General features: G+C 39.7%; 1 protein-coding gene and 1 non-coding gene across 3 annotated transcripts in view; one reads left to right on the forward strand and one right to left on the reverse strand.

The window, feature by feature from the left end:
• The window catches only part of ZSWIM6 (zinc finger SWIM-type containing 6), a 213,210-nt gene that overhangs the window by 56,659 nt on the left and 142,976 nt on the right, over positions 1–13,575 (forward strand). The gene's annotated exons all lie outside the window — the stretch shown is intronic.
• On the reverse strand, positions 4,965–5,036 carry TRNAC-ACA (transfer RNA cysteine (anticodon ACA)). The gene has a single exon. It is a non-coding gene; the product is annotated as a tRNA-Cys (tRNA).

The raw sequence follows: 13,575 nt of genomic DNA on the forward strand, positions 1-13,575 counted from the left end.
TAAATATACTGAAATCAAAAGGTATTGTCTGGTACTGGGAGGTAGACACGATCTTGGGCAACCTGGACCAGAAGGTCACGCCCTCCTGTGCCACTGCCACTTCAAGCTGTGTGCCCTGGATGTCTTACTTGTCACTTTTGTCTTCTTTTGCAAAATTATCCTGATAACACTTAACAGTACTGACCTCATAGGTTTATTATGAGAACTGCATGTTTTTGTTCAAATGTGAATGAAGTTTTATTTAGCTTGCAAAATGCTGCGCAAATGTAAGAAGGCAGATTTTTTAGTCTGTTTTAGTGAACTAGCATTTGTTGTTGTTCAGTTGCTAAATCATTTCCAACTCTTTGCGACCCCATGGATTGCAGTACAACAGGCTTCTCTGCCCTCCACTATCTTTTGGAATTTGCTCAGATTCTTTAGTTGCAGTCAAATTAGTTTAAAGAAATTTAAAGGTTTAGGCTTCCCTGGTGGCTCAGTGGTAAAGAATCCACCTGTAGTGCAGGTGACTCAAGAGTCGTGGGTTCGATTCCATGGTTGGGAGGATCCCGAGGAAGGCATGGCAGTTCACTCGTTATTCTTTCCAGGGAAATCCTGTGGATAGAGAAGATTGGTGGACTACAGTCCATGGGGTTGTAAGAGTTGAACACGACTCAGTGACTAAACCACCGCAACTAAAGAAAAAGTTTAAGTGATTTCATTTAAATAAAGAAAAGGAAAAGATCTGCATTCACAAAAACTAGCTAGATATTTAAAAATGCTAAGTTTTGGGTTAAAATTTTTTACTTGCTGATGAATGAAAATCAGAAAACAGGATTTTTTGTGTTTGTGTGTGGTGGTAGAGAGGGCTGGGCTTAAATAAATTATCCTTCTAATGTCTTCCAAAGATTGCTTGTTAAATTTTTGAACTAGAGATTGTTAACCTCCTAGAAACACTACAAATGTCCATAAATTTGTCCTTTAGAGTTTTAAAAAATTACTAGTTTGGGGACTGCTTCTCAAAGAGGTTAATGACTTACTCATGATTGCCCCAACAGTAAGTAGTAAGAGGAGACCTGGAATTAAAACTCAGGTTTTTTGATTTATTGCCTTATTGTCGATATCTGAGCTTGTGGTCCAAAATAAGTTATTCAGTTTTGGACATTGCTTTAGACTTAATCTAAAAAACATTAAAGTAGTTTAGAATGTATTCTTTTCCAGTGAAATACTATCTTAATTGTGTGTAATATATATCTTAAAATACCCTACAAAAATGTGTTTATATGCAGCAGTAATCAAAATTTTCTTTAACTTAAACATATTTAGATGAATTGAATATACCACTAACAAATTCGACCTTAAGCAAATTCACCTTGAGTGTTATATAGGGGAATCAGTGAAAAGCTCTGAGGGGTGGCAGTTGTGACTAAACCCACATTTCAGGAGAAAAATGGCAGTTTGTTTTGTTGGTCTGCACGTGCTGTGAATCCTCACCCTTGCAGCGGGGGCCCTCCAGGGACTGTGGCATGCGCAGACGCTCAGTGACAGCCACACTGCTGTGAGGAGGCTTCCAGAGGAGACCGAGTCCTTGCTGCCTGTTTTAGCTCACTGACTTCAAGTGTGGAGAATGGGGCTCTATGGTCCAAACTCACTTAAACTACATTGAGAGGGAAAAGAGAAGGAATTTGATCTCCAAGCCTAGCATTTCTAGAGAGCAGTAAAAAAAAAAAAAAAAAAATCCAGCCATTCTTAATGTGACTACTTTACGTTCAGTTTACCTTCCAATAGAAGAAGTTCATTTTCATGTCCACACTTAGTCCCTCTTGCTGCAGTGTAAGCCCCTGGTTACAGAGTAGCACCTCAGCAGTATTTCAGGGAATGCACAGTGCCATCTGGTGCGTGTGATACTCTTGAGCAGACTTGGGCCCCACTCCCTTTGCATGGTTCTAGTTGCTCAGAGCCCAGAGAGTCACTCTCATGAGCAAGCAGGCAGGCAGCATTGTATTGGTTAAGACTGGGGACCTGAAGTTCTGAGTTTGAAACCTGGTTGCAATGCTTATTATCTCTTGACCTTGGGCAGTTAACTTAATCTCTTGGAGTCTTGTTTTCTTCATTTGTAATATGAGGATAATAATATTTACCTTATCAACATACTGTAATGTACTTAGCACAGCATCTGGCACTTGGTCAGTCCCAGTAGAGGTGTGTTAAGAGTGTGATTTTTTTGTAAGTAAACTGCATATTGTGTGATTTTAACCTTGAGAATAATTTCTCTGAGTTAGTGAGCAAAACTAAGTTTGTGAACAGGTGTCATTAGGCTGCTTGTTTGTGAGAAAAGAAAGGATGACCTTAGGTTGTAAGGCTGAATGGCAGTTTGGGACGCTGAAGGAGGGTGAGTTGTTTCGCTTTCTAAAAACACAGTCAGTGTCTATTATTTGCAAATATGTTTTGATTGAAAACATTGAGTTTGATTGTGGATTAAATCCTTATATGTGACTGGATTGAGAAAATTACTAATATTGGTATCCCAGTTTCTCTTATACACTGAAACTTACTCTTTTCTCTGCAAGTTCAGATTACATCTCTCTCTTTTCAACTGAGGGAAAAAATAAGAGCTTCTTTTTGCATTTTCTAGAATCTGTCATCCCTTTTTGAATTGGGTGAAAGTTTGAGCAGTGAGGCATTACTCTTTGGGGAATCACCCAAATCTTCTTGTTTCTGTGCCCTGAGAGCTGGATTCTTAGCAGAAAAACAGATACAGGATCTGTACCAGTAAAGGATTGGTGCTTTCTGAACTATTTGAATAACTTTGAACTTTACAGAAAGAAGTGAAAAACAAGCAAAATCACTCGTCCCAAACAAAATGGTTGGTTTTTCAAACCCCTACTTTCCCAAGTCTGTGTGAACTCTTGAGAATGTTTTCTGTGGGTGAGAGTCAAAGTGGCCTGATACTTAAAGTGAGAAGATAGAACAGAATGAAGAGCACGGGTCAGGAAGTCCAGAAAACTGGCTCCTGGCCTTGCTATTTTATGATTGTGATACCCTGAGCAAGGTGGTTCCCTTGTCTGGCTTCAGTATTTTCACCTGTATGGTCAGGGGCTGCAGATCTCCAGGGTTATGGGTTGGAAGTAGCTTTCTGTATCCTTAAGAGAATTGGTGAACATCCTTGAACCATCCTTGGCAGCTTGTCATTCCGTCTCTATTTGGCTATTTCATTCACTGGCTTGGCTTCTGTCCTAGAGATGCAGAATTCTTGATTTTTAAGGCAGTTTTGAACAACTTAATTAGGTAGCTTTTCATGTTGTATGGATTCCTAGCCCTCCAGTAGTCCTACCTCTATCTTGTCTCCATCTTCCACATGACAGATCTTCAGATGTTTTCGAGTTATGTTGGTTCTTTGCCAGGTTATGCTGCCAAAGCTCTTTCTACCATCCCTCTTTGATGTAGTTTCAGACCCTTTGTAATCGTGCTAGCTTTCCTGGAATGTTCATTTTTCATTGCCACTTTAAAATGTAATCCTTATAGTACTTCAAATAGGATATGACCAGCATGCCCTGGTGGCTCAGTGGTAAAGAATCTGCCTGCCAGTTCAGGAGATGCAAGAGATGCAGGTTCAATTCCTAGGTCAGGAAGATCCCCTGGAGAAGGAAATGGCAACCCACTCTTTTTTTTTTTTTTTTGCAACCCACTCTTCTTGCCTGGGAAATTCCATGGACGAGCCTGGTGGACTATAATCCAGGGGGTTGCATCATCGGACACAACAGATCATAAACACAGGCAGCATGCTGAGGTTTAAAAATTGTGATTTCATTAGTATTGCCCAAGTTGATGTGTTTTTTTTTTTTTTTTTTTTGGTTTATTTTAGACGGTCATGTCCTGTTTTGAACATGTATGTAATTGTCATCCTTGATGTGTTGCTTTTCACATGAATTGTTCATAGTAAGGCCTTATAGATGAGCAACTTTTGTCTTTATATCCAGGGTAGTATTTTATATTTATCTTTCTTTTTATGAGTTATTTTATATCTGTCTCTTGTTCTGGCCTGGTAAATCCTTCTGAATTTTCTATCTGCCTTGGGTATTAGGGAGCCCCACAGATTGTTGTCTCCTTGTTCTCACTGATCCTGCCTCTGCGTCCATCCCAAGTCTGTTTGTTGGTGGAAACGCGCTGACCAGGTAAAGTCAAATACAGTTTCTGAAGGCTTCCTGCTAGGGTCTTTATCCTCTTTACACTTGACTTGTGGGGAACTTTGACTGTTGCTCTGGCTCCAATACATAGTATATTTTTAAGTCATGGTTAGATGTAATTTGTCTTGGTTTGAAGGCTTGAATTTAAAACAGCTTTCTCCTTAATTTATCATCTATCTTAGAAATTATGTATTTTAAGTTTTAATTTTTTTATATATTTGGACTCCCAAGTGCTAGCTTTTTTTCAGTTGTGTTCGAGTTAGCTTTTATTTTAGTGATTTCTAATTGCTTCCCAGCCCCCATTCATTCTTTTCATTCAGTCTCTCCCTGGTTTCCTGACCTCTGGAGTGCTCCATACTGAATGCTGAATAAGGAGGGCTGGTACAACAAAAGAGGGTTTCCGTTGTTGTTCTGGAGGTACCATTATTGGTACACACCACAGTTTTTTGAAAGACTATAACATAAGGCAGTTCAAATATATTCTGTGGGGAGATAAGGTTTAAAATGCAGTGACAAGGAGAAATATACTGAAATCTTATTGTAGACATCTTGAATGTTACTATATTTTGAAAGGAACTTTTGTAGGAAATAAAGGATGTTATAATAAGTTAAAAATGTAAATGGCAAATAATTGGTAAGAACATTAGTTATGAGTATGTAATGGGATAATAATAAATAATAAAGTTGCTCAGTCGTGTCTGACTCTTTGTGACCCCATTGACTGTAGCCTACCAGGCTCCTCCCATGGGATTTTCCAGGCAAGAGTATTGGAGTGGGTTGCCATTAACTTCTCCAAGAATCTTCCCCACCCAGGGATCGAACCCAGGTCTCCTGCATTGTAGGCAGACGCTTTACCGTCTGAGCTACCAGGGAAGTCATGGGATGTTAATGTCAGAAATGCCATGTAAGTTCTCTCTTTTAATCTGTATGAAGAGAAGTATTGGGAGTTTTACATGGAGATTGTTACATAGATTATTACAGATAGTTATACAGATAAATCTGCATTTTTAATTTTATTATTATTTTTAAATTTTTTTTTCATTTATTTTTATTAGTTGGAGGCTAATTACTTTACAATATTGTAGTGGTTTTTGCCATACATTGACATGAATCAGCCATGGATTTACAGGTGTTCCCCATCCCGATCCCCCCTCCCTCCCCATCTCATCCCTCTGGGTTTTCCCAGTGCACCAGCCCTGAGCACTTGCCTCATGGATCCAACCTGGGCTGGTGATCTGTTTCAGGCCTTGATAGTATACTTGTTTCAATGCTTTGTGACTTAGGCTTCATAATAGAATTTCCTTTGTTGAATCAATTTATTATGACCTTGTCTTAATTTGATATATTACAAAAGAAACTTTAGTGTATATGTTTCAAAAATAATACTACTGCCCAAATGTTTTTATAAACCAGGCATTTTATGAATCAGCAAGACCAGTGATATCTCTCCTTGCCTCCTTCTTTTTGTCCTTCTCCCTTTCTGTCTCCCCTAAGAGAGCACATATTTGTATATGTATGATACACTTAGTTATGTATCCACACTGATACCCACTGTCCTTTTTCTAATCCCAGCTCCAGGGGTAAAAGGAGAGACTGGAAAGACATCTCAGAGGTCTTATAAAGATGGGAGAAAATTTAAGTAATATCTTATTATTCTATCACTTAAAAAATATTCTTTTATGGAACATGTACATCCTAAGTTATAGTAGTAATTAGTAGCTATTTCTGTGTTTGATATGCTCTTTAGTATAAAGTATTAGCCATAATAGAACACATACTCTGTGAGGTAAAGGATCTTTGTAAAGTTAGAAGATGACTGTATCAATTATAAGTACTCTTGGGGAAATGGAGGACTCACTGAGAATGATTTTGAAGATGTATCTATAAATACTTGAAATTTTAATATAATTACTAAAAGTAGAACTTCTAAAACTACAGTGGATTTGCCATTATATCACTTATTGGAATTTTGCCATGGTTGTATTTGGATCCCAATTTATATAAAGCTTTTATCATTTGAAGTATAAACTTACACTTTTGTAGCATGGATTTTAGGAGTAGTATATAGATGAATCTCCAGTGATTATTTTTTATTACAGGAAATACTATGTCCAGAAGCTCTCCAAATGAAGGTGTTTTTAATGATTAACTTTCTGCACAGAACGAGATACTGTATGGTGTTTAGATTACAGTGTGCTCTAGGGAGTGCATGTGGAAATTGGAACTCTAATAGGATTCATTTTTATTAAACATAATGTTTTGCACCTTAAAGGTTAAGTATCCAGTTGGATCTAACTTAGGAAATTCAAAGTTATGATTTTCACAATAACTGTTGCATTGTCCCTATGGGCAGATTTAGAATTTGCATTGCTGGGTGTAATGTATAGTTTCAAGTGTTAACATTTAATGAGTGGGAGAAATTAACTTCATTTTTCTATGTACTTTAATTTGACAGTATTCCCTGATCTGTAACAATTTGGACACATACTGTGTGATAGGCCCTGGGATATAGAAATGAAGAAATCAAACAAAAAACCACTGATCTTGTGTTGCATGCTTAGATAATTGGGGGGGGGGGGAATGCAGGAACTTAACTCTGTGATCCCATGATAAAATTAAGGGGGTAATTGTGCATTGCACTAGGAATAATGGCTGCTTACAAACGATGTCACTTGCCAAGTTTGCACATCTGATTTAGAGGAAACAAAGTTTTTAGACTTAATAGAGGACACATGTCTTTGATATCTTTCTTGTGGTAACTCTATCTCATCCTTGAAAACTGTCATGAAACCATCAGCAGGACTTACTTTAAAAAACCTCCAATTGAGGTAGTAAGTTAAGACTGTGTAATTATTCACAGGGGCATGGTTTTCATATTACCAAAAATCTAAAAGTTTAAAGGTTCAGACCTCTTTTGGGGCTGTTAAAGCTATCGTGTTGTTCATAAAAATTAGAAACTGAAATAAGAAATGGCTTGGGGTTTCTAAACCATGTGCCATGTGGTCAATCTCGTTTTTCTTGATGTAGAGCAAGGAATCATTGTAAACAGGACCATTCTAATCCATATGCAGCTGGCAGCTTCCGTCTTTCACAGACTAACAAGTAAGACCACTGTGAGCCCTATAGCTCCTTTAGTTCTCGCATGGGTGCTTCATCACATGGAGGCCAGGGAGGAGGAGCCAGGGAAAAGGAACACTTTGTCTTCAGACTTAGAAAGTATGCTTGGAAAAGAAAAGAGAATCTTTTGAATAAAATCAGAAGGAAAAACACGCATGCAAGCAAGATTCTGGAATCCCACAAAATAATGCATACTCAAACTCTTTGCATGGGAGTTGGAAACGTTTTTTGGCCAGTGTAAGATTTTTGTCATAAAAGGTTTAGTTTTAGTTTCCAATCTTGTGAGCTGCCTGGTATTTGAATAATATTTTTGACCATGAGAACAAATTATGTTGAAATTTAGCCACTAAAATATATTTTCCAGTATCTTTTCCTGGATACCTAGCTATAGTCTTGTCTACTAAGAGATGAATTAAGCAACCTCATAAAGTCTCTTTAGTAGCCATCCTGAGAGATTTTTTTAAAAAAAATATTTTTTTTATACTGCAGGACCCCCACCTCCTTGTTTTCTCTATCAGTTTACATTTTTTTCTTGTTCCCTGTGATTAAATTTTATTTATTTTGCAGTCCTGAGGCAAAGAATGGCATAAATTAGAGCAGGTAGAAAACCTCAAAGAGCTTCCTCCACTGTCCTGAAGTTCATATTGTGTCTATCTCCTCTGTGCCACCCCACAAGGGAAACTTCCATTCCTGTTTTGCTGTCTTTTGCTCATATTTGTTGTGGTGCAGCAGACCTTATGGTAGACAAGGGCAAATGGGATTTACAGAGGAAATTCCTATTTAAACTTTTATTTTTAAGAGGAAGTCACCATTCCTGAAATTCTTGCTTTTCCTGTTATTTTCTATCTCTTCTTTTTTTCAAGGGAGACATTAGAGAGAGATATTATATCCAAGAGAGCAGAGGGATTCTCATCTCCTCTTTTATCGGCCTTCATAGCCCTGCCCATCTTTTTCTTTTCCAAACTACTTCTTTCCAAAGCAGATCTAGGGAGTTTTCCTTTTTTTTTTCTTTCACAAAGTAGATTCTGCTATCAGTTACTGTACTTCAGGAAGTTTGGGGCTTGAGTCCTAAGAATCTTTATGTTTCTTGAGTTATTCAGGTTCTTTTGATGCACAATTAGATTTTACAACTGTCGGATACATGTATACCTCAGATACTTTAGGAGTTCTGAGTCCTAAGTCATAGAAGTCAGTACCAGTGGGGCTTGCAACATGGCAGTTAGGTTCACAGGTACCAGGGGTTCCTGAACTGATAGCCAACGCTTCAAGGAGTGAGTGCAGTTGAACTTAACCAAAATCATCCTGTTATGGAGGTTGGTTTTTAAACTGCCATTTTAAAGTATATTGGGAGAGCTATCATGATGGCAGAGAAGTAGGATGTGGAACACACCTCCTTCCACAATTACGTAAAAAAAAATATCTATAAATGAAACAGTTCACACAGAACATAATACTGAATACTGGCAGAAGAGCTCAGATTTCTGAGAGGGCAAGGAAACTTCCATGTAATGGGTGGAAAAAAAGAAAAAAGGGAAGAAAAGGAGGGAAAGAAATCAGGACTGGACCTGTGCCCCCAAGAAGAGAGCTGTGAAGGAGGAAAGGCTCTGCACCTAGGAAGTCCCCTCGTGGACAGAGAGTTCAGCCTGGAGAGGGGGAGCTTCGGAGCCTTGGAGGAGAGCACAGCAACGGGTCTGTGGTAGGCAAAATGGAGGATGACCTGCACAGATGGTCAGGACCGCCTCCTTGTGCTCCCCACCCTGGCACTCGTCCACTGGTGTGGGCAGGGACTGGATGCTGAAGCTTGGGCTTTGGAGGTCAGACCCTGGGAGAGGACTGGGGTTGGCTGTGTGATATTGAAGAGGATAGAGTGTGACAACTTAGGGTGTACTGGGAAGAAGCCTGGGCCCACCAGAGAGGCGAGGCTCGCTGTTTGAGAGGAGGGTGCAGGGAGAGCAGCAGCAGCAACATGGTGTCGTTCTCGCTGTGTGCTCTCTGGTGACCGAACAGCGCCTGCGCGAACTCCTGCGGCACGTGCGAGCTGCCACTGCTGGCTTGGGCTCCAGAGGCAGGCGTGGGCAGCAACCCTCAAGAGACCCAGGAGCAGGCTTTAGTCGCTGCCCACACTGTCCCAGGAGCGCATGGGCTATCACTGCTGCCACATGACCCATGAGTGGGCATCAGTCGCTGCTCCTACCATCCAAGGAGAGCACAGGAACATCGCGTGGGCTGTGAACAGGTGCTCGTTGGTGCCTCCATCGTCCCGGGAGCATGCACAGGCCGTTGCACCTGTATACCATATATCAAGGGAATAATGGCCAACTCATGCTGAGTAAAGAGACAGCAAGTATCCAAACTAAAAGCAGCCCCTTGACTTCAGACAAGATGGTGGAGCAGAAAGACATGAGCTCACCTCTTCTCAGAAAAAAATCAAAGTCAAGCCTAACTGTTGAATAACCATTGACAATAAAGAATGGAACCTACCAGAAAAGATAATTTTATATTCAAAGACAGAAGAACACAAGATGATAAGAGAGGGGGCTTCATGTTATAAACAAATCGCATACCCACCAGGTAAGTGACCCACAAACTGGAAAATATAATTCAGAGGTCTCCCAATGGAGTGAGAGTTCTGAGCCTGATGTCAGTCTCCCCAGTCTGAGGGGTGGAATTAGGGGAAGGAGCCCCCAGAGCATTTGACTTTTAAGGCCAGTGGAACTTGAGGGCAGGAGCTCTCCAGGAGCCCGGAGACAGAGACTCTACTCTTGGAGGGTGCTCACAAGGTTTTGTGTGCACTAGGAACCCAGCACAAAGTAGTGACTCCCTAGGAGCCTGTGTTAGACCTTATGGCGGATCTTCGAGGGTCTCCTAGGGAGATGGATCAGCTGTGGCTCACAGTGGGAGCAAGGACACTGGTGGGGGAGGACCCAGGGAGTATTGATCAGCACAAGTGCTTCTGGAGGTCACCATTTTGGCACGGAGACCTGGCTGAACCCAGCAGCCCACAGGCTCCATTGTTGGGATGACTCAAGCCAAAGAACCAGGAGGGTGCTGCCCCATCATCAGACAGGCTGCCTAAGGTCTTAATGAGCTCACAGTCACCTCTAAACACAGGTGTTGAGATGACTTTGCCCACCAGGACAAAACCCAGCGCCACCCACTGGGGGGTAGGCACCAGTCCCTCCGACCAGAAAGCCTACATGAGCCCCTGGACCAACCTCAGCAGGACCAAGAGGAGCTAACCCCTGCAATCTGTGGAAAGGAGACCACAAACACAGAAAGTTAGACAAAGTGAGATGGCAGAGAAATATGGTCTAGATGAAGGAACAAGACAAAAGCCCAGAAGAGCAACTAAGTGGAGATAGGTAACTTACCTGAAAAAGAATTCAGAGTAATGAAAGTAAAGATAATCCAAGATTTTGGAAAAGAAATGGAGGCACACACTGAGAAGATACAACAAATGTTTAGCAAAGAACTGGAGGATTTAAAGAGCAAATGAACAGAGGTGAACAGTACAGTAACAAGTGAAAAATACACTAGAAGGAATAAATAGAATAAATAAGGCCAAAGAACAAATAAGTGAGCTGGAAGACAGAGTGGTAGAAATCACTGCTGCAGAACAGAATAAAGAGAAAAGTTGAAATGAGGACAGTCACAGAGACCTCTGGGACAGCATTAAATGCAGCAGCATTTGCATTATAGGGCCCCAAAAGAAGAAAAAGAGAAAGGGCCTGAGAAAATACTTGAAGAGATAATAGATGAAAATTTCCCTAACTTGGGAAAGGAGAAACTCACTCAAGTCCAGGGTTTGCAGAGAGTCCCATACAGGATAAACCCAAGGAGGAACATGCTGAGACATGTTAATCGAACTGACAAAAATTAAAGACAGAAAACATTTAAAGCAACAAGGGAAAAGCAACAAATAACACACAAGGAAATCCTCATAAGGCCGTTAGCTGACTTTTGCATATAGTCAAAGCAGTGGTTTTTCCAGTAATCGTGTACAATGTGAGAGTTGGACCATAAAGAAGGCTGAGTGCTGAAGAATTTATGCTTTTGAATTGTGATGCTGGAGAAGACTCTTGAGAGTCTCTTGGACAGCAAGGAGATCAAACCAGTCAGTCCTAAAGGACATCAACCCTGAATGTTCATTGAAAGGACTGATGCTAAAGCTGAAGCTCCAATACTTTGGCCACCTGCTGCGAAGAGCCAACTCCTTGGAAAAGACCCTGATGCTGGGAAAGATTGAAGGCAAAAGGAGAAGCGGACAACAGAAGGTGAGATGATTAGATAGCACCACTGACTCAGTGGACATGAATTTGAGCAAACTCCAGGAGATAGTGAAGGACTGGGGATCCTGGCGTGTTACAGTCACGGGATCATAAAGAGTTGGATATGACTTAGTGACTGAACAACAACAGCAAATATATATGCATCCAACATAGAAGCACCCCAATATATCAGAAAAATCCTACCACCCATAAAAAGAGAAATCGACAGTAACACAAAAATAGGACTTTTAACATCTCATTTACAGCAATGGACAGATCATCTAGACAAAGTCAATAAGGAAATATAAGCTTTAAGTGACACATTAGACCAGATGGATCTAATTGATATTTATAGAGCATTCCATCCAAAAGAAGAGTACTTGTCCTTTTCAAGTGCGCATGGAACATTCTGTAGGATAGATCACATGCTGGGCCACAAAGCAAGCCATGGTAAATTTAAGAAAATTGAAATCATATCATGCATCTTTCCCCACCATAATGCCATGAGCTTAGAAATCATTTATAAGAAAAAAACTGTAAAAAAAAAAACTGCACAAACGTGATGGTTAAATAATATGTTACTAAATAATGAATGGATCACTGAAAAAGTTAAAGTTAAAAAAAAAATACCTGGAGATAGATGACAGCAAAAGCATTAACAATCCTAAACCTATGAGATGCATAGGAGACGTTACAACTGACAACACAGAAATACAAAAGGTAATGAGACTACTACAAGCAACTATATATGCAATAAAATAGACAAAGAAGGACTAAACAAATTTTTAGAAGGGTACAGCCTTCCAAGGATAAGTCAGGAAGAAATAGAAAATATGAACAGACCAGACACAAGTACTGAAATTGAATATATGATTAAAAGCGTCCAAATAACAAAAGTCCAGGACCAGATGTCTTCACAGGTGAATTCTATCAAATATTTAGAGAAAAGTGAACACCTGTTCTTCTGAAATTCTTCCGAAAAATTGCAGTGAAAGAAACACTCTAAAACTCATTCTATGAGGCCACCATGCTGCTGCTGCTGCTGCTGCTGCTAAGTCGCTTCAGTCGTGTCCGACTCTGTGCGACCCCATATGAGGCCACCATAAACCCATACTAAAACTAGTCAAAGATACCACAAAGATAACACATAGATGCATGACTCTGGATAACTAAATCACTTTGCTGGATACCTGAAACTAGCACAACATTGTGAATCAACTATAGTCCCAATATAAAATAAGAATTAAAAAAAAATCCAAATGTCTTTGTATATCTTACAAGAAAAAAAATAATTTTGTCCTCTTTTATATTCCATTTAATTTGATGGTTGATGGAAACCTGTACTTGAGGATGTAATGAGTAAGCTGACTCCCTGCCCCTCCCCCAACAAGATGAGACTAATTAAAAACATATACTTTGTACATATAAATGATATATCTAAGTAGATTTTTTAATAAAAAGGATCCACATTGTTTTTCTTCATAATGGTCCATCTTTTTAGTGGAATATAGTATTTCCTTAGTTTCTTTCATCTTTATATTAATATGAGAATTGTAAACATGTATTTTAATGATATTTCTCTTTAACATTCTTCATCACCATTATCATCATATTGGCATTCTCACTTATGGAAGGATATTCCAGGTACAGGAAAATATGAGCAGAGTCAGTAGACATGTTTGAGAAACAGGAGACCCTGCTTGCTTGGGGCCAAAAGGTAGGCTCCTTGAAAGAAGAGAGTGGAAGAGTAGATTAGGGACATAGTGTCAGGAGCTTTAAAGTAATTTCTGTTTGAACTTTATTATATATGTCATTTTTTATAGAGAAATGGGCTCAGAGTTTAAATTGTAACTCCATAAATATAATTGTAGCACCACATCTTAGAAGGATAAACTCTTTTACTTGAGTTAGATTTCAGAACTTTAAAAACTATATATTATGTGCAGTATGTCTATACCACACAGGGAAAATACCTTTAAAAAGTTCCTTGACACACGGTTTGTGATCTTGTGACTCAGTGGCAGACC

Source organism: Odocoileus virginianus, chromosome 14 (genome assembly GCF_023699985.2).
Source record: "Odocoileus virginianus isolate 20LAN1187 ecotype Illinois chromosome 14, Ovbor_1.2, whole genome shotgun sequence".
Taxonomy (NCBI): Eukaryota; Metazoa; Chordata; class Mammalia; order Artiodactyla; family Cervidae; genus Odocoileus; species Odocoileus virginianus.